Source organism: Vicia villosa, unplaced genomic scaffold, assembly GCF_029867415.1.
Source record: "Vicia villosa cultivar HV-30 ecotype Madison, WI unplaced genomic scaffold, Vvil1.0 ctg.000441F_1_1, whole genome shotgun sequence".
Classification (NCBI taxonomy): Eukaryota; Viridiplantae; Streptophyta; class Magnoliopsida; order Fabales; family Fabaceae; genus Vicia; species Vicia villosa.
Genome location: NW_026705209.1, coordinates 128031 through 148675, shown reverse-complemented (window position 1 = coordinate 148675; position 20645 = coordinate 128031). Strand labels below are relative to the sequence as shown.

At 32.5% G+C, this 20645-nt stretch overlaps 2 long non-coding RNA genes across 2 annotated transcripts; one reads left to right on the top strand and one right to left on the bottom strand.

The window, feature by feature from the left end:
- Nucleotides 1-893: 893 nt before the first annotated feature.
- Nucleotides 894-1483, bottom strand: LOC131628307 (uncharacterized). The gene is made up of 3 exons (XR_009291738.1): nucleotides 1393-1483; nucleotides 1089-1274; nucleotides 894-992 (listed from the first exon to the last, which is right to left on the bottom strand). It is a non-coding gene; the product is annotated as an uncharacterized LOC131628307 (long non-coding RNA).
- Nucleotides 1484-4377: 2894 nt separating this feature from the next.
- On the top strand, nucleotides 4378-9580 carry LOC131628271 (uncharacterized). Its single transcript, XR_009291714.1, has 3 exons — nucleotides 4378-4657; nucleotides 4797-4897; nucleotides 5934-9580. It is a non-coding gene; the product is annotated as an uncharacterized LOC131628271 (long non-coding RNA).
- The last annotated feature ends 11065 nt before the right edge of the window (nucleotides 9581-20645 follow it).

The window sequence follows — 20645 nt, the reverse complement described above, 5'->3', positions numbered from 1 at the left end:
CAAACATTCTTTAACTGAATTAAATTATTATTCACCTCTAGAGCAAAGAGGTACCAGCAGCAACCAACAATATGGCTAAATAGCAGAAAAAAGAGAATATTCATGATGAAAGTCGCCCAAGCTGACTGAAATATAAATCTGGTCGGAAACTGACCAATCACCCGAGGCAAAAACCTGAACAAGCGGAGAATATATTGCACAAGCATCAATAAGAATAGAAGCTTCTTTGCATCATAGTGTTCTTCCGCAGACATAGAGGAATTTGGAAGTATAAAAATGATTAATATCTGCAATTAAATGTAGTTGAAAAAGTTAGGAGTAATTCTTGAAGAAGTTAAGAGTAATTAAATGTAGTCGGAAAGTTAAGAGTAATTAAAGAAAGACATACCTGAGGAAGAGGTAAAACAACACATAAAGAGAAAATGTAACCCTTAAAATATTTAAGGGCGATTTTTATGGGACGGTCAACAATCCTAGAACGGAGAGAAACATAAGGCAACTTAAACTGCAAAAACAATTAAGAATAAGGTTACACAAACCCAACATTATATTCAAAACAATTAAGAATACAATATTGGAGTTCAATCCATATTAATCATGATAAAATAATCATACAAAATATGCAATGATGTGCATGGAATTCTTTTCTTCCCTCCTTTATTTTAATTTTAAAATGTAGTTTAACTCAAATATACACATTCTGACATTTTATCTTAGCATTATACATTATTTCACATCATACCTATTTTCAAATTCACTTTTGTTTTAAATTTGATGCTAATAATACATTGACGAGTTTGCAAGAATATTCAAAACACACCGTGCACACAATGTCAAATAACAAATAATGGTAAATCTGTTAAGCATGAAAATAAGTTATTATTAAAAGTTACCTGAAGAAGAATGTTTAATAAATAAACACAGTCGGTTATGTTTCTAATTACAACGAGCGCTTTTGCCATTGTCTCGTTGATAGAAAAACATTTGTTTTCCTAAAAAAAAAAGATAAAAAGAGAAGTTTTAATTTTTATTTGAAAAGGAAAAAATAAGATTTTATAATTAAGCAAAAGAAAGAAAAAGAACCTTACCATGTTCACATGAACAGTGAGGAAAAACAATGGATCGACAAAGATTGACACCATGCAAAAAATGGACAAAAGCTTGTTCCATTTCAGTATCAAGTTGTCGAACCGCGTTTTCCTTGCGGCACGGAGCGGACTGGTCTGTGCACTTTCTGTCACGGCTTCATCCTGAATTGCACTTTCCATTTCTGTCTACAAAGAGTAAAAATGTAATTAATCAGTGTACGCTTTGGTTGCAAGTAAGTCAAAAACACCAAGAACACATTATACATAGAACATGGATCGATAAACAAAAAGTCTTTTAACACACCTACAAAGTCTTTTATCGGTCAATGAAATTACTTGTCAACCAAAAAATCCCCTCTTTTCCATTCAAGATCCAGTGTTTTCGCAAGCTTCTGTAATAAATGAATATATGAAATTAGATAGTAGAAATGAAACACATGACATTAAAATCCTTGCAAATTAACAAAGAACATAGAAGTAGCATCCAACTAATGACGACTATCCAACATTAAGGTATCCCTCTATTAAATATATAATAGCAATGAAGAGAGTGGATGATAAGATCCTTTTTAAGAAAAAAAAAAAACTAAGGTTCTAGCAATTTTAGTTTCCTATTAAGAAAAAAGAGAAGAAAAAAGAAATTTACTAAACAGTATGAGTTGAAGCTTCAGTAGTTTGAATTTCTGAACGTAAGAATGATGAACCTGATTAGTTTGCAGAATGAAGAATGAGAATATATGGTGTGTGAAAGGGAAAAACTTGACAAGTAAATTTACAAGGCCATTGACATGAAAAAACATAAAAAATAGGGTTAAATATGTTTTTAGTCCCTATAAATATGTGACCCTGCATTTTTAGTCCCTATAAAAATTTTCTTCAAAGAATGGTTCTTCTAAAATTTTTATGCATTCAATTTCAGTCCCTATTATTTTCTAAAATTTTAAAAACTGTTTAATTACCCTTTAATTTTGAAATTTTTGAATAATTTTTTTTATATGTGTTTAGAATACTGGAAAATATTTATTTACCAACTTTTAGAATTTTTTAAAACGAGAAGAATTAAATATGAATTTTTCAAATTTCAAAAAATAATGATAAAAGTAATGAAAATCTCAACTTAGAAATTAGATTTTGAATTTCTTTTTTATTCAGGAACTTTTTAAAACATTATGAACATGTCTGCAAAATAATCATTCTAAAATACACACTGGTTTGACAGTAGGGACTGAAACTAGGTGCATAATAATTTTATAAGGACCATTCATTGAAAGAAAATTTTATAGGGACTAAAAATACAGGGTCGCATATTTATAGGGACTAAAAACGTATTTAACACTAAAAAAATATTTTACACGCTTTGCTATAAGTAGGTAGTCATTGTTATTTTTTGCAACAGTATTTATAACAATGGCCTAATAAAAAGATCCTATTTGTATCTCTATGTTTAAAATTCGTTGTGTCATGCAATTATTATTCCCATGTGGGTTGATTACTGCTATGAATATAGATGACTGTCCCTATAAAATGAAAACCTACTACCTTGTTGGGATTTAAGGAAACTAGGATGGCTATTATAGTGAGGGAAATTGTCTTTTTCAGCCTTGACTTCTTTTGCAGCAGATGTCACTTTTGGAAGTTTGGTTAATGCCTTTCACCATGGAATGGAACTCATTTCTCTTTTGATTCACTTTGGTTATTTTAAGAATATTTATTTGATTTTAATTTTACATCTTTGGTTTATGAAATCCAAATATTTGATATTATATAATATAGAATCGTATTCTATATTCAACAATATATTTTAAAGATTTTATTTAAAATATTTTTCTATAATTTTTTATAGTAGTAATATTAATGTGATTTTTAAGAAAGTGTTATGATAGTGAAATTTATCATATATTCAATTTTATTCTTGTACAAAATATTTTATTTTAAGTTTTTGATTAATTATAAATTGATGATTGCCTTGTAGTTATTTATATTTTTAATTTTTAATTATTAATATTAATATATTTATTTAGAATTATATGAATCTATGCTTGGATTAAGTATAAAACTTAACTCATACAATAGATAGCAAAAATGATAGTTATAAAATTTATTAATTTGTTCATATAATCGTACAATTATTATAATGACTTGTTGATTTATGATTCAGTTAAGATGATACTGTTATAATATTCTAAAAATAAGGTAACACTAGCTTGTTTGGCAAAACAAGCTAGTAACAATAATTTTGAGCATAGTAAAGACCTCAATAACTCTATTGAAACAAGATAGTAACATCTTTTGTGACAACAAAATCAAAACCATATTGAATCCATAGTGTTACTCTTATTAAATTATATATTTATCTTATTAAGATTTTATATTGTTTTGATGTTTAATATTTAAAATTTTAATTTTGTGAAATATAAGTTGCAATTACCAAGAGATGACTAAAAGCAACTAAATATGTCACACTACTCCTTTCACTTTTTTTTTTTTTTTTTTGAAAATATCATATTTAAATTATAATCTTACAAGTTTGTTATATAAAAATTTCTCGCCAAAATCTTCTGTAAATAATAAATTAATTAAAAAAGTATATATTATAAATTATTAAAAAATAGTTAAGTAATAAATAATAAATCAATAAAAAAATTCACTCACATATTTACTAATTTTTAGGTAAGGATAATTATGTAGGATTAAATTAATAAATAATAGCATTAAAATTTTTTATACAAACATAACAAGAAATACTCGATTTATCTGCGGATTTTCCTGGGACTTTATAAAATAAACTCAAGTTTCCTGCGGATCAAGAACTGGCAGAAAATTCCGCAGGAAGACCTGCGGATTTTGCTGCGGAAATCTATATACAAAGTCTGCAGGTAATTCCGCAGGAAAGTGTCCTGCGGATTTTGCTGCGAATCAGACATATTTAATTTTTAACTAAAGAATTGTAATTTTTGTTTAAATTTTTTTAAAAAAATTTATCATTATTTTTTCTATTTTATTAATTATTTTTATGGTGTTTTTTATTTAGTTTAATTTTAATTTTTAATAGTAGTTATGAAAGTTTTATAAAATAAAATTTAAAAATTAGAAAAAAAATCTGATAAATTTAAAATAAAAAGTATAAAAAAGTTGAATTTCGAACCCCAATTTTAACCCCTATTACCCCAAGTTTCTACCACCAAGACACTTGATTCAATTGAAATTAATTTGAAACAAAAATTAATTTTACATTAGTAATGTTATATCTTAAACTAATTGTTAAACCAAAATTAGTGAGAATGAAACCACTAATACACTAAGTTCTTCCAACGTAGCTCCTTCAAACAAAATTGGAAAACCTAAAATTGCAACGTCTTAGTTCTTGCGCAGTTCCTTGTTAAACCCTAGTCGTAGCCCGTTCCTCGCCGGTGTTCTATTACCGCAATCTCGCCGGTGTTCTATTACCGCAATCTCGCCGGTGTTCTATTACCGCAATCTCGCCGGTGTTCTGTTACCGCAACCTCGCCGGAGCACGATTTCACGAACCCTAGCGCCGTCGTCTTCTTCATCTTCACACTTCAACTCAGGTATTCATCTGCGTTCCTACTAATGTCGTTTTGCTTGCTTTTCCATTCGACTTGCTTGTTCTGATGATAATTGTGGGTAGAATCATAGTGGTACTGTCTTGAGATGATAATATATGTCGATTTATGGGGTTGTTGGCAGGAACTTTTGGGAAGACACAGTCATTAACCTTTGCATCAAATTCGGTTGAAGTTGTTCATACTGGTGCGGCTTTGCATTGCTGGTCATCTCTCTCCAATATCGTAAGTTTCGCATCTTTATTTGATGAACACTGTCATGTTTGGATAAACATCTTAATCAATATAAGCACTTATTATATAAGCGCTTATTAAATTAGCTATTATGGTATTTTCCACTGCAATGCATTGAATGAATGAAGTGTGTTCTTATGGTATTTCAACTTTGCAAATTGATCTATTTTCTAATCAAATCACAAACTAATGATTAGCATATTCTTGACAAAAGCCATTAAACTTTGCCACACCTTTGATGTTATTTGTTGAGTGGAAGAGTGGATGAACAAGAGGAAGATATGTTTTTAGTAGTTTATCATAATGAGTATTGTCATTTTAACTTGAACTGCACGTATTATTTATGACCTGCATTGTGTGTTTGCTCTCTTTTCATTGAGTTATGTATACTGATTTGAGGTGCTTTCGTAAGGAAACCATGATTCTAGAAGAAATATTTTGTTGTTGTTATTGTTAATTTGTTATCAAAGCATAGCAATTAAGAGAGTCTTCCAGAAACTTATAGACAATTAAGATGGAAGGGTTAGAATTAAAACTTGTTAGTTTTTGATTAATAAATGTTTAAACTATTGAAAGACCATGATAGTCTATGAAGCGTGTGTTGAATTTTGAACGCAGAAAATGATAGAATTCTCCGTATGATTTTAGGTACATTGTTTTTGTTGTGGAGAGTATGTATTTGGATAATGCATATATAATGTCACTATTTACAATACCATTTCTATTAAAAAGCTTAGTTGGATATTGTAATAAGATTCCAAAGCTATTATTGTAATTGTCTTGTTGAATGTTGATTCTGGAAACTAGTGAATTTCTATCTTTAGTCCCATTAAGTTTAGTACTTTACTTTCTACTTGATTGTATGGTACAATATATGGATTCTGCTATTCATTAATCGTTGCTTGTTTTGTTGATGCAAGTATTATGTTTCTTAGAGAAGTATTGACATCTTGTCCATTTTTTCCATATTTCTATTTCATTCTCTTGGAATTCTTCAGATGTTCACATGTTTAATTCTTCATTGCAGTGTATCATCAATTGATTGAAACTCACTGAGATGGATATTCCAGGAGCTAAACTATTACATGAGGCGTTTCTAAACTGAAAGGTTACAACTGTTTCCGTTTACCTAAATGTACGGAGATGCATATTGCCTAGTTGCTGCTGTGCGAAATACCATGACAGGACTATTCGTCTATCTCTGTGACAATATTTTGTTTACATTGGAAGGAGTATAAATACTGACAAGAGTAAAGTTTGGTATTTAAGAGGCAGCTTGATACGCATCCTGGGAAGGCGACTGCAGTATTCCAAATCGAAGGCGAGCTCATGTCCAGACAACCGGAATTGAATGTATAAAAGTTACAAGGTAAGCTCCTGCATGACAGTATGGTTAATTCGAACAATTTATACAACAAATATGTCTTAGCCTTGCCATGAGGTTCCAGCTGCAGGATTAGTTCTTCAGTTGCTACAAAAATGGAAGAAATTGAAGGCAGCTCCCAAACAGGTCTTTACTCTTACTTGGCCAAAGTGATTGGAAGATGAAAGCAACCAATAGTAGTCACGACACCTAATGATGCTAGGCCACGAAGGGTTTAAGTTTCCAGGGACGGTTCATTCCCATTGATTCGCAAAGTGGAGATCAAACTGACCTCCATTTGTGTTATGGATGAAGTCGACTCTGAGGAGGTATCCTCCTGATGGAAAAGCGGGAAAGTAAAGAAACAAACAATGTAGTTGGTGGCAGATTGTCCATGGCGCAAAGACACCATCAAGAATAATTTCGAACAACATCGTCACCGAACCAGGTTCAAAAGTATCTCTCCTTTGCTTTTTCGTTTGTTGTTCGAAACTTGGAAACTAGGTGAAAGCTTAGTCAAGTAATTCTGTAATTGAATCGACATTGGTAATTGTCAACGAGTGCTCAGAATTTATAATTGCACATGCTAGTTTAGCACTCTGTTAGATTTATTTGTTAAACCTTTAGTATCATACTAAATATATCAAAACATGAATTAGTTGCCAAAAGGAGAGATTAAGTAGCATGCTTATTTTTGTTTTTGGTCATATACTGTGAATTAACAACATTGTTGCACCATTTTCTCTTGTTTTCGGAAGAGGCGAACTCGTCGATGATCCTTTGCTCCACCTTACTTTACCTTAGCTTTATTGGTCCTGCCCTTAACCAGATCACATATATAGAACCATCTTTTCCTTTTTAAATATCAAAAGTGACTTTTATTGCTGGCACTTTAAAACTGGGGTCCACCATACATTGATATTTCTTGATTGAATGGCTTGTCAAAAGTAAACACCAACTCTCTAGAATTACTACCAGAATCAGTTGATGTGTTTTGGTACAGCCACAAGAACTATAATTGAAACATTCTATGAAAATTACTTGACAATCCTTGACATGGAAAGTTCTTGAAAAACTTGAAGAAGAAAATGTGCTTGAAGTAAATTGGTTGATGGAATTACTGAGGGAGGTGATGGTGTGTATGTTTATTTTGGTTTCCAAGTACAGAGAGATCAATGCAACAACATGTTATTTTACAAACTAATGAGGCCAAACAGGTTTTTGATTTCCTTCCCTTCTGTTTGTTCTTTTGGCCTTCATTGTGATAGATTAAAAGCAACATTGAAACTAATTTGCACAATGTGTGACCAAACTCATGTAGCTACAATTCCGGCTTGTCAGTTCCGGTTTCCCGTTAACGTGAATCTGGGGGATTATTTCTTTGGATCGGGGCTTGAGGGTCTGATCCAGCAACTGGCTGAGAACGATCCGAGTCGGCGCGAGACTCCTCCTGCGTTAAAATATTTAACTAGTTGATTACAACATAAGGTGTGGTTCTATAATTGCTTGTTTTGCTTTCTTTAGTATGTTAAATGTCATAAATATGGTAAACTGCACCAGTCAACAAGATAAAAAACATCGAACCAAGAATTGACACTGCATTCTTCAAGTATGAGTGTTTTTCTCTGTTTTGAGTTTTGAATTTGATTAGTTGATTTGAAGTTCCAAATTGAATTTTTTATTATTTTATGAAATGAAGGCTTGTAAGTGTGCTTGGGGATTCAATTTTCAGATGTGGGGTTATGAAATAAGAGGTCTAACAGGTTTTAGTCGGAATAAAAGGGTAAGATGGGAAATAAAGGGGCGAGGGATAATCAAGTATAGAGAGAAGTGGTGGGGGAATGGGAAGTTGTCTTAGATATGATTCCGTATCTGCGTTTAGGCTATGTTTCAGATCCTTCTGAGATGCAATCTGTCATCTCCTCCGAAGGTCCAGTTTGTCCTGTAAGTTTGTTTCGTGTGTTTTCTTTATCCAAATTTGAGGAATTTTAAGAATGCCACAGACCAAAATCTAGTTTTGTCATGGATATTTGTAAAATCAAGTTCTCTTGATGTCCTGCAAACTTGCCTATTTCATATTTTGCTTTCTTGACTTGAGTTGAGACTCTGATCTGATCATTAATTAAGTATTGTAATAAATGAAATCTTGTTTTAGTTCCTTACCCTTTTTGTAAAAATAGTTTAAAGTTACTCTAACCTAAGAAACTGGAGAGTTAATCTTGTGATGTGAAAAGTTGACTCTAATTATTTGTTCTAGATGAGCCCATGTATGAAGTGGGCCATGCTGGACCAACTTGCTGATTATTTCAATTCCCGGTTGGCTGCCTACCCTACAACATTGGCTGACGATGAATCTATGGTACTATTTGTTTGAATTTGAAATTGACCAATATTTTTCAACTTTTCACTTATAATTTTTATGTTGCTTTAGCTGGCAGATGATAGTTTGAAGCTAGAAAAGAAAATGCTTCATGCATGTTTGCAGGAAATCACGGATTCCATAAACCAGCTACCAGACCAGTGTAAAACATTCATCAATTTTGGTTATTGTGTTGAAAATTGTTTTCACACCAACTTGTATGTTTTATCGATTGTTTAAAACATTATATTGATCGTCAACTATTTGGTTATTGTGTGTTGAATTGACATTTTGTTTTTTATATTGCTTGTTGTATATTATGATTGTTGACTTCAGATTATCATTGAAGCCCCAAACATTGGCCAGGTAGCTATATTAATTTTACATGCTTTCATTTTCTTTTTAGTGTGCCATTTTGTTTTTTAGTATTGATCTAATGAAGCTCCAAACCCTAAACATATATGGGCCCCCTGTTCTTAATTCTCATTGAACTTACACACCCTTTTGCACATGTTCTTCAAATATATGTCTTGGATATTTATTTGTTTTGATACCATAGGAGGCCTATTTGATATTTGAAATCCTTGAGGGAGATAATCTACTATTCATATTATTGTCAAATTAGAGGAGAGAAGCATGAATCAAATGGTTTCAGTTTCCATGCTCGCCATCTTGCTCAGCGGTATAGTCGGATGAGACAAGAAGCAGAGACTCATCATGGAAGAAATTATCAATTGATCAAAGAGATTATTTCTTTGACTTATTTCAGGTAATCTGAACATTGCCTAAACATTTTATATGATTAAAACTATAGGAATTGGAATTGGAATTATACCTTGTGTAAATTGAACTATTATGGAAGAAGATTATGACTTCATTGATGCTAGAGATGTCAATGGGTTACATAAGGCAGCCTTATTAAATGATATCAAACTAACAATCATTTAGTAGTTTAGAACATTTTTGTGATTATTATGTTTGATATCATTTTATAAGCCTTCATCAACAGATAATTGTTGCTGCTGATAGTACAAATTCCTTGCATGTGCATGATAATGATCACTAGCTCCAAAAACATTCTCATAACCAAATCCCTTTATCTGATCACTATCACCAAAACTGTTGTTGCTGCTTCTTTGGTTTTGGTTATTACCATCATTTCCAATAACAGTAGTAGTAGCCATTGGAACTATTGTTATTGTTGTTATTCCCTAACTGTAGCTGTTGATGATGCATATGATGATCATTAGTAGTTGTAGTATAAGTATTATGATCATCAGAATCTTGTTCTTGTTTGCACCAAAGCTTCTGAATTGGAGTTTGTAAACCAGAAGGAAATTTGCTGCGGATTTACCTGCGGACTTTTCCTGCGGATTTAGCTGCGGATGTTTCCTGCGGATTTAGTTGCGGAATTACCTGCGGAACTTCCTGCTGAAAATATTACCCACAAAGGTTTTAGCTGGGGACAAAAAATGGCAGTAAAATCCGCAGGTATCGTGTTTCCTGCGGAAATTTAGCTTAAATGCGCAGGTAAATCCGCAAGAAATTCTTTCTTGTAGTGAAAGGATGTGAACAAGGTGCGAGAACGGGTAGATTCACGTGAAATGTCTCATAAACATACATTTGCTTCCTCTCACACACAAAAATATTCAACAACACTACTGAAAATAGGTGTACGACAACGACATATAGGATAAACATAAATTTAGGTGAGGTCATATATTTATTGAAATAGAGAATATTTAAACTCGTATTAAAATGTTATTTACCTACAAAAACTAGGCTGTAAGCTAAAAAAACTATTTCAAGAGTAAAGGAGACCCAGTAAAAACTATTTCAAATTCCAAAATGTTGTAATTACTACAGACAATGGCGCAGCCAGGCCAAAAATAATGGGATGGCTGCCCGTCAAAATAAATGGAATTTAAAACAATATATGCAAATATTATTTTTTAAAATTTACTTCTTGTCAAACTAAACTGATAATGTCTAAAAACACACTTTTCATATTATTTTTTAACATTTTTAATAATTATTATTTTTTTTTCATTTTTAACTATGGAAATAGAAAGAATAATTAATAATTATAATGTCGAGTAGTCTATTAATCAATAATTAAATTTTCATATGTCCTATGTTCTGAAACCCTGTTTAAATCGATCAATTGGATCGCTTAGACTAGGGCTGGCAATGAACCAAACTATCTCGAAAAAAGTTCGAAACTCGATTCGAAGATTAAATCGTTGAACTTGGTTCATGAACCAAATGAGCTGAGTATGAGCTAAAAACTAAGTTCGTTAACTAAATGAGCTGAACTTGAACTATACATAGTTCGACTCGTTAGGTTCATGAGTCAACTCGATTATATATGAGATAGATTATATTGTCTTTAAGAGTTGGTTTGAAGATTTGCTCTAAATCTTAGTATCATATTTTATTTTAATCTAACGGTTATAATTGATAATTTATATTCTCAAGTGAGAAAAATATTTCTACAAATAATTATACAAATAAAATTAACATTGTATAAATTCCAATCTTATAACTTTTATTTTATTTCTATATTTTTATTTAAAAAATATTAATTCAAAATGTCAAATATATATATATATATATATATATATATATATATATATATATATATATATATATATATATATATATATATATATATATATATATATATATATATATATATATATATATATATATATATATATATAGACTTTAAAATTACTTTTAAGTCCGTGAAATAAGCGAGTTGAACCTAACAAGAGTAATCTAACGAGTTGAATCGAGATGTTCGTGAATTTTTAACAAGTCGAGTTTGAGCTGAAAAAAAGTTCGTGTTAAACTCGATCTCGAACTCAAACTCGGCTAATTCTTAACGAGCCGAGTTTGAGCTGAAAAAAAAGTCCGTCTTAAACTCGAACTCGAACTCAAACTCGACCAATTCTTAACGAGTCGAACTGAGCTGAGGCGAGTTCGACTCGACTCGACTCATTTCCAGCCCTAGCTTAGACCGTGAATCAGAGGATAAAACAATTCGATAAAGTTATAATACCATACTTGTAATTGGTTTGGTGATATCAATACACCGACTATTAAATTAATAAATTTTTAAACAAAAAATTTGATTTTTTTAACTTGTCAAAACTACGTGAGTTTAGATTAAGAGTAAAATAAAAAAATATATATTTGAGGTAAATATATATTTCAATTATGCCTCGAAATTTTAAAAAGTTGTATTTTAATTTGAAAAATATATTTGAGGTAAAATATATTTGAAATTTAAAAAAGTTGTATTTTAATTTGTGGTAAAATATATTTCAATTATGCCTCCTTATTTTTATAGTAAAGTTTGTTAGAATTTTTTTTAATTGTATATAATATTCATTAAACTATTGACCCAATATACTATTATAATGTCTGCTTGTATTATTATCTATATTCAAATTCTTGAATTAAAGTACAAGGTACTGACTATAAGACTGGTAGTATATAAATTTTATGTTGAAAAAATATGATGGTTCAAAAAATATGAGGGGGTGGCCATGGCCTTCCCCAGTCATAACGTGGCTCTACCACTGACTACGATGAAGTATATCTTGTGGAAGAAGTTGTATAGGTTGCAAGTAGTTATCACTTCAAGGGCATAAATCACCCATTAGAAAGGGTCGGAAGGGAGTTAAGGGAAGCTCGACAGAACCTTGTTCAGGACAGAATGAACATCCAGATGATTAATAGAACCAAAACCTACACTAAAAAATTCCTTAATCTGAGCAATATTGAGGAACACATTTTGAATTTGAGAACTAAAATAGACTGATTGAGGTCGGGTGATGAAAATAATGTCTTTTCCCATGCTTCCTTAAAAAGAAAACAGAAACAAACTCAACTATATACCCTACAGAATGATGAAGGCATTCTGATGTCTAGCAAAGCTAAGATTGATGTAGAGATTTTGAATTTCTATGGAAACTTGGTGGGCACTGCATCAAGTAGCTTGAAATGTATTTACATTGTTGCGATGAGGGAAGCAAATCAACTTACTACTGATCAGGGGGGGTATCTAATTTCTCCAATTACTGATGAGGAAATTTTCAAAGCCCTTAAAGGTATCAAAGACATGACAACACATGGGATTAACAAGTATGGAGCTAAATTCTTTAAGGCCACCTTGGAGATTACTAAGAATAAGGTAACCAATGTTCTAAGGGAATTTTTTGAAAAAGATAAGATCTATAATGTTGTTAACACCACCCTAGTTTCTCTTATACCCAAAACCAAGTATGCTAATACAGTAAATGATTTTATACCGATTTCATGCTACACAACTTTCTACAAGATCATATCCAAAATCATGAGAAATAGATTGGGTAAAGTGCTAGGTAGAATAATCCAACAGAGTAAACCTGCTTTTGTCCTTATGAAACACATTTAAGATCACATTCTACTTGCTTATGAATTAATCAAGGGTTATAGTACAAAAGGTAGGGTTCCTAGATGCATGCTTCAAACGGATCTACAAAAGGCTTATGATATTGTGGAATAGACAACATTAGAAGCTATCCTAGAGGAGCTTAGTTTCCTTCCTAAGTTTATTAGATGGACAATATTAAATATTACTACAATATCTTACAAATATAGACTCAATGGTGAGCATACTAACTTATTAAAACTAAAAGGGTTTTGAGACAAGGGGATCCACTATTCCCCATGTTGTTTGTCATCATTATGGAATACCTTCATAGAGTCCTTCAAAAGTTAAAGAATAATCCTAACTTTAATTTCCATTTAAAATGTGAAAATCTTAGCATCATCAATATTAGCTTTGTAGTTGACCGTCTTTTGTTTGCTAGAGGAGACACAATGTTTGTTGATTTGATTATGTAGGTGTTTGGAGTTTTCTCTGACTTAACGGTAGGGGATGGCAATTGTACCCATCCCCAATGGGTACCCTTAAAAATCACCCACAACGAGTAAGGAAAAACCCGCAAAATAGGTATGGATATGGGCACGAGCAATAATCCACGAAAATAAATGGGTATGGGCGCGGGTATGGGTACTTTATTACCCACCCCGTCCCAGACCCTCACATAATATATTTATATATTTTTACTTTTTTTATTATATACAAATGTATGTTTATCAATTTTATTAAATACATCACTTTGTACATATTTTAATAAAAGTCTTTGTTTATTTCTTAACTCAATAATAATATTCTTGATTTTTTTAAGAATATTTTTAAAAACTTAAAATGACATGATAAATCACAATTGATCGATAATTTTTTTTATTAGAAATACAGGTAAACGAGTATGGGTATGAGTACTCAGGTACTTATAGGGTATGGGTAAGGATACAAAAGTTGATGCTCTCATGGGTATAAGCTCGGGTATGGGGATGGGTACTATAGTACCCTACTTAGACCCTGTCCATTGTCATCCCTCAACAGGGCTAGTAGTTAACCCAAATAAATGCAAAGTATAATATGGAAATGAGAATAAGAAATTCATAACGTAACTTCTTTCAATGAGGGGCGTCTTCCATATAGATACCTTGGCGTCCCTTTGACCAGCAAGAAGTTATCCGTAGCCCACTATTTGATCCTAATAGAGAAAATTGTAGATAGAATCAAACATTGGAGTGTTAATATTTTAAGCTTTTCAATTAGGATGCAATTGATCAAGAGTGTGATTTTTATAATCACCAACTACTAGATGCAATGCATCCCACTCCCTAAGAAAGTAATTAAGACTGTGGAGGCAATTTGCAGTTTTTTTTTATGGTTTTGTAGAAAGATTTGTTCAGTCAAAAAACATGGTGGTCTCAATATTATCTCCTTTGAAGAGTGGAACAAATCTAACTTGATCAATTTTTTGTGGAACCTTAGTGGCAAAAGTGACAGTCTATGTGTAACACCCTTCTAAACCCCGCGGCAAATTAAATAAATATATCAGAGTAAAAACATAAACACAAGGGGGCCACAATTATTTAAAATAAATAAACCAATCATGGTCAAGTCATGCTTTATTAGGAAAAGATTTACCAAAAACACAATTATGTTTATCACAGCGGAATAAGAAACATCATCAACATAACCAAATGGAAACATAATCCAACACCAAATAAAATAGAGAATTCTCATAAATCTCTATAACTATCGTCCCCCCAGTGTTACAAGATCAGAGCATGACCGACACGACCCAAAACAACGGATAAACTCTACGAGTCATCCTCACCGAGCACTAAGCCGCTACTCCTCAATCTGAAAATTGTCAACAAGTAAGGGTGAGTCTCATTCTCAATTAATCAATGTTATGCATTCATAAGCAACAAAACATCATAATATATCATTCACCCAATTTGTCATATATTCAGATTCACATCTATTATTCATCAATTCGCACAATAATAGATTACAACACAAAACACAGAAATCCATACAATCATGTTATGACAAAATGCATATGACACAACTGACACTATGCATGTGGTACCAATAAACCGTGGAATCAATTCACCTAACCGATCTACGCCTCATCGAGATACGGCCCACCGACACAATTTCCGCACAATGGGAAATATGTCCACCAACGATCCAAACATCACCGGGATCCAACATCAAATGCATATGAATGAATGAAACACACATAACATACTTAAAAACATCACCGAATCACGATGAACAATTCATCTCAACACCACATCACCAAATAAGTATGTACATGTTTTCAACATCATTCAAATAGTCATGCATTCATCACAATCATAATAATAATCACAACCAATTCATCATCACATCAAATACATTGTCACACCTATCTCATTTGCACACAATGTTCAATTCTCATCAAGTAATTAAATCGAGTTTTAAAGAAATAAAGTCGGCCGCCGCCCATATTCATCATTCATCATATAAAACATTTAATTACTTGCACAACTCCCAAAACGGCACTAAGAAATGATTCACGGATCAAAAGATACGTTATTTTAAAGTTTGGAAAAATTCTCGTTCAGCAAGGTTCGCTCAACGACGCAAGGCAGAAGCGAAATCCTTTAGACCTCCGCTCAGCGGACCTCTAGCGATGTCCAACAGAAGCGAACTACGTTGGGACTTCTGCTCAGCGGACCCCCTCCGCTCAGCGGACCTGCGATTTCACCAATTCTCAGGTCTGCGACAGACCCTGCGATTCCACCTAGTTTCAGTCCAAAATCGACCCCAGACATCACATACAGGCATACAAACATCGAATTTCTCATCACACATCATTATACATCAAAACAACACATCAATAACCAACAATCTATACAAATTCATCAATTATCCCAAATCATAACATACCTAACAATATCAAATCCCAATATGCCCAATCGAATCGAATCATACGTTAATCCATCCTATTACCCATAATCACATAATAGAAATTAAACGGAAGAGTCCCCCCTTACCTTAGCCAAGAATCTGGACTTTTCTCCTTCTTCTCCATCAAACCCGTAAGCCTCTTTTCATCACTTTCAGCAAGAATCTCCAATCTTCAAACCCGCTTCTCTCCCTCACTGAGAACTTCCTTGACACGAATTCATATATCAAATCGAAGGAAATTTCGTGTAGAATCCGAATCTTCAAGAATTACCTGATTTGGAGTTACGAGCAGAAAGTTATGACCCATTTTGTGAGGGATGCACCATGAATACGAAAATCTCTTTTCTCCATGAACTCTCCTTCTCTCCCTCCTAGGTTTTCCTTCTCTATTTCTCAATTTTCTCTTATTTCCTTGTTTTATTAAAACATGGCATAATTTAGTAATGGGCTCAACACTTAACACCCCCACTCATTACTAAATACCCCACTTGGCCCAAAGACCAATACTCCATAATTCTTTCAATTAGTTCGACGAAAATACCAATTAATTCTAAATAATAATTTAATTTCCGATTAAAATAAAAGGGTTAACACCTATTTCCACCCCTGCCATATGGGGTTGGTTTGAAAAATCCCCCAGTCAAAAAAAAGTTGCAAGAATTTCCCTAACAATTGAAGATTCTCTCGTTTTAAACCTTGTAAAATTTTTATTTTTAAAACTAACCTTGCCACTTGAAGGACTCTGTCATTTTGAACCCTGTAAATTATTATTTTTAGTAAAACCAACTTTATCCTTCATATTTCAGAGGGTTTAAAATGACATAATCTACAAGATTATAGGGTTTAAAATGACTGAATCTTCAAATGGCAAGGTTGGTTTTAAAAACAAAATTTTTACAAGGTTTAAAACGAGAGAATCTTCAAATGTTAGGGGAATTCTTGCAACTTTTTTTTTGGCAGGGAGGTTTTTCAAACCAACTCCATATGGCAGGGGTGAAAATAGGTATTAACCCTAATTAAAATTAGAAAATATGGGGTGTTACACTATGGATCAAATGGATCCACTGTTACTACACAAAAGGTGATGATATTACGAATGTGCCTATATGAAGTACTTGTTCTTGGATCCTCAAAGATATATTAAAACAAAGGTAGAAGGACTCTCATAGTCAGTACTGGATCAACTTGTTGCATCAACCTAAATTCAAGATTTGAAATATGTATAATGTGTTGCAGGAGCAGCAGAAGGCGATTTTTTAGCGCAAGCTTTAGTATGGCAATGTTGCGAGATCCAAAGCGATGTTTACATTATGGATGGCCTGTCAAGATATATTAGCCACCAAAGAAAGGTTGCATGGGTTCGGTATGTTGAACAATGATCAATGTTGTTTTTGCAGGAATATGGAAACACTTCAAAACCTTTTGTTCTCTTGTCCAAGCATGAGTAGCATTTGGAATTACATTTTGAGGTGGATTCTAATTAATCATACGCCAATGCTGGAATGAAGAAGATTATTGACAGGTACAACAAAAAAGGATAGAGAGCTGAGATCCTAAAATGTATCATTGTTGAAATAGTACATGAGGCTTTAAATTTTAGGACCCAACATTGTGTTGACAATAATGTTAGCAGAGACACCATAGATCCTAAAATCATTCATAACATTGTGTATAGGATTTGGGACAAACCCAAACTTATACGCCATATTGGCAGTTTAATGATGTCTTAGACTATGACTTAAGACATTGAATTTTTGAATTTTGTTATTTCTATGAGGATTGAATCTAATATGATCATCGTGCTTTACAAAAATCATCTCAAGTCTGTATCATATAGTCTGAATCATATTTCCTCCACTAATACCTCGACCTAATATACCTTTCACATTATTTATATACTCCGTCTCAAAATAAAAGTCTTTTAAGATTGTTGCACATAGATTAAGAAAAGTCATGATTGAATAATTAAATATAACAATTTTACAAAATTGTCCTTAATTACTATTGGTTGTCATAAATTTATAGTATGATGTAATATACTGAAAGTAGTGTAGACAATATTTATTAGGGGTAAAGTTGATAAAAGAATAATTAATGTTACATTGAATTGAAAATGTAGAAAGACTCTTATTTTAGGATAACTTTATTTGACTAAAAAAACTCTTATTTTAAGACAGATGGAGTAGATACTCCATCGAACTTTGTTTTTTTTAATAATATAATTTTTTTTTTAAATTTAAAATACTTTTTTAACATAAATTTAATATTATGTCATTTATCAAATTCACAATTGTATTAACTACAAAAATGTATGTCATTAATTAATTATTCTACTTATAAATTATTAAACAATTTTACTATTTTATTAACCAATAATAAATACGTATTATTAATCATATTCTAACACTAATTTATAAATATATTAACTTATAAATGTGTTTTTTTTATATAATTGAGAGCTTATTAACAAAAATGTCATGAATTTTATTAACCTACTTTATACGTAATATTAACCAAAAATATTTTACCGGAGCCACTGCCGCCAAATCATCATATTGAAGGAGAAAGCTCGAATCCAAGCATCAGATCACCGAAGATGGCTACTACACAACCTGAGAATCAAGGGGAGATTCATACTGAATCTGAAGAAGATGAAGCGCCAAAAATTACTAAAACCCTATATGATGAGGAGAAGATGGAAGAAACTCGGAAACAACGGAAACTATGGACTGGTATCTTGAGCAACAACAGGAACCTAGAGAAATGTATGGCTATTGAGTTCATAGCACCAAAATTGGTTAATGGTGGAACTGAAATTGAAATCGAAAAGGAGGACATCCGGAGCTGAAGTTTTGGGAATCGTCTTTGATTCTATATGTTATGGGAGAGGACCTAAGCATGAATGTGGTGAAGCAGTTCATGATGAAAACATGGAATTTCATACAATGATCGGATATGTTTTGTCATGAAGAGGGGTATTTCATCCTTAGATTCAGATCATACATGGATAAGGAAGTCGTTCGTATGAATGGGCCTTACACTATCAGAAATATGTCATTTCTAATAAGACATGTTGCACACATTGCCGATTTGGGTCAATTTTCCTCAACTACCTTTGCATTTTTAGGGTGCTAAGAGTATGAGTAAGATAGGGAGTGTTATTGGTACACCGGTGGTAACTGATGAATTTACGGAAAATAAGATGAGGGTTTTGTATGCAAGAATCTTAGTGGAGGTCGTTATCACGCAAGATTTGCCTAAGGAAGTCACCATCAAAGACAGGGAGGGAACATTGACACAACCTATAGAATGTGAATGAAAACCACTCTTTTGCAAAATCTGTCAATAATTAGGGCACAAATGTGAGGCTAAAGAGCAGAAGAAATGGAGACCTAAAGTTCAAATGGTGGAAAAAAGTGACTACTACACCTGCTGAGCCTATAGTTCATGTAGCAAGCACAAGTCACCTTGGTGAGGCAGTAGAAGAGGAATGGTAAAGAGCTAGCAGGATACCAAGAGAAAAAGGTAAACATCCTCAACTTGATGAATTCTCAGCTTCAATACATAGTGAAAACATCTTTGAGGCACTAGGGGCTTTGAAGGATCCTCTAGTGCCCTTAGATAGTGAACCATGATTATTGCTTGGAATACTAGGGGGTTAAATAAAACAGTTAAGATTAAGGAGATTAGTTCCCGTCTCCATAATCCTCATCCTAAGATTATCATGATACTTGAGACTAGAGTTAAGAGACCTAAGGTTGCTTATGTTATAGATAAACAGAATCTGAAGGGCATATATTTGGATAATTATTGCAATCATGAAAATGGTAGAATATGGATTTGTTGGGATGATAGCAAAATAGATGTTAAACTTATCAAGAGTACTAGCCAAATGATATATTATGGGGTTTATGACCTTGATGGAACCTTTAGGAATTGGATGGCAGTAATATGTGCACTAAACCAACTTGATCAAAGAAGGATTTTATGGAAAGACATTGGGAACATCCACAAAAATCAGCAAGGGCCTTGGTTCCTCATAGGAGATTTTAACAATATGGTTAATTCTCGGGATAGAATTGGTGGTATACTAGTCATTGAAGTAGAATATGTGGATATTAACAATAAGATGAAGAGTACATATCTGATGGAGAAGGATAACATAGGGGATTTTTACACCTGGTCCAATAAGCATACTCAAGGGATCATATACTCTAGGATTGACAGAGTCTTATGTAATGTAGATTGGCTCCAAAGTAACCTGGATACTACCCTGCAAATTCTTGCCCCTAGTGTATCAGATCATGCTATGCTATGTTTTTCAGGGAAGGAAAATTGGACCTATATAAAGGCTAATTTCAAGTTTGTAAATAGTGTGGCGAACTTTACACATTTCCTTGATGTGGTTACAAACAGTTGGAATAGTCCTATGGTTGTGAGGCCTATGGAGGTGTTATGGAAAAAACTGAAAAGACTACAGCCTACTATGAAGGAGATGAGTAAACACATGTACAATATGCAAGTGAATATAGCTAAAACAAAAACTGATCTACAACAAGCACAAGAGGATCTTACAAATGACATATTGAATATGAGTAAGATTGGAGAAGTTAAAAGGTGTGTCCACAAAGTCCTGCACTGGCAA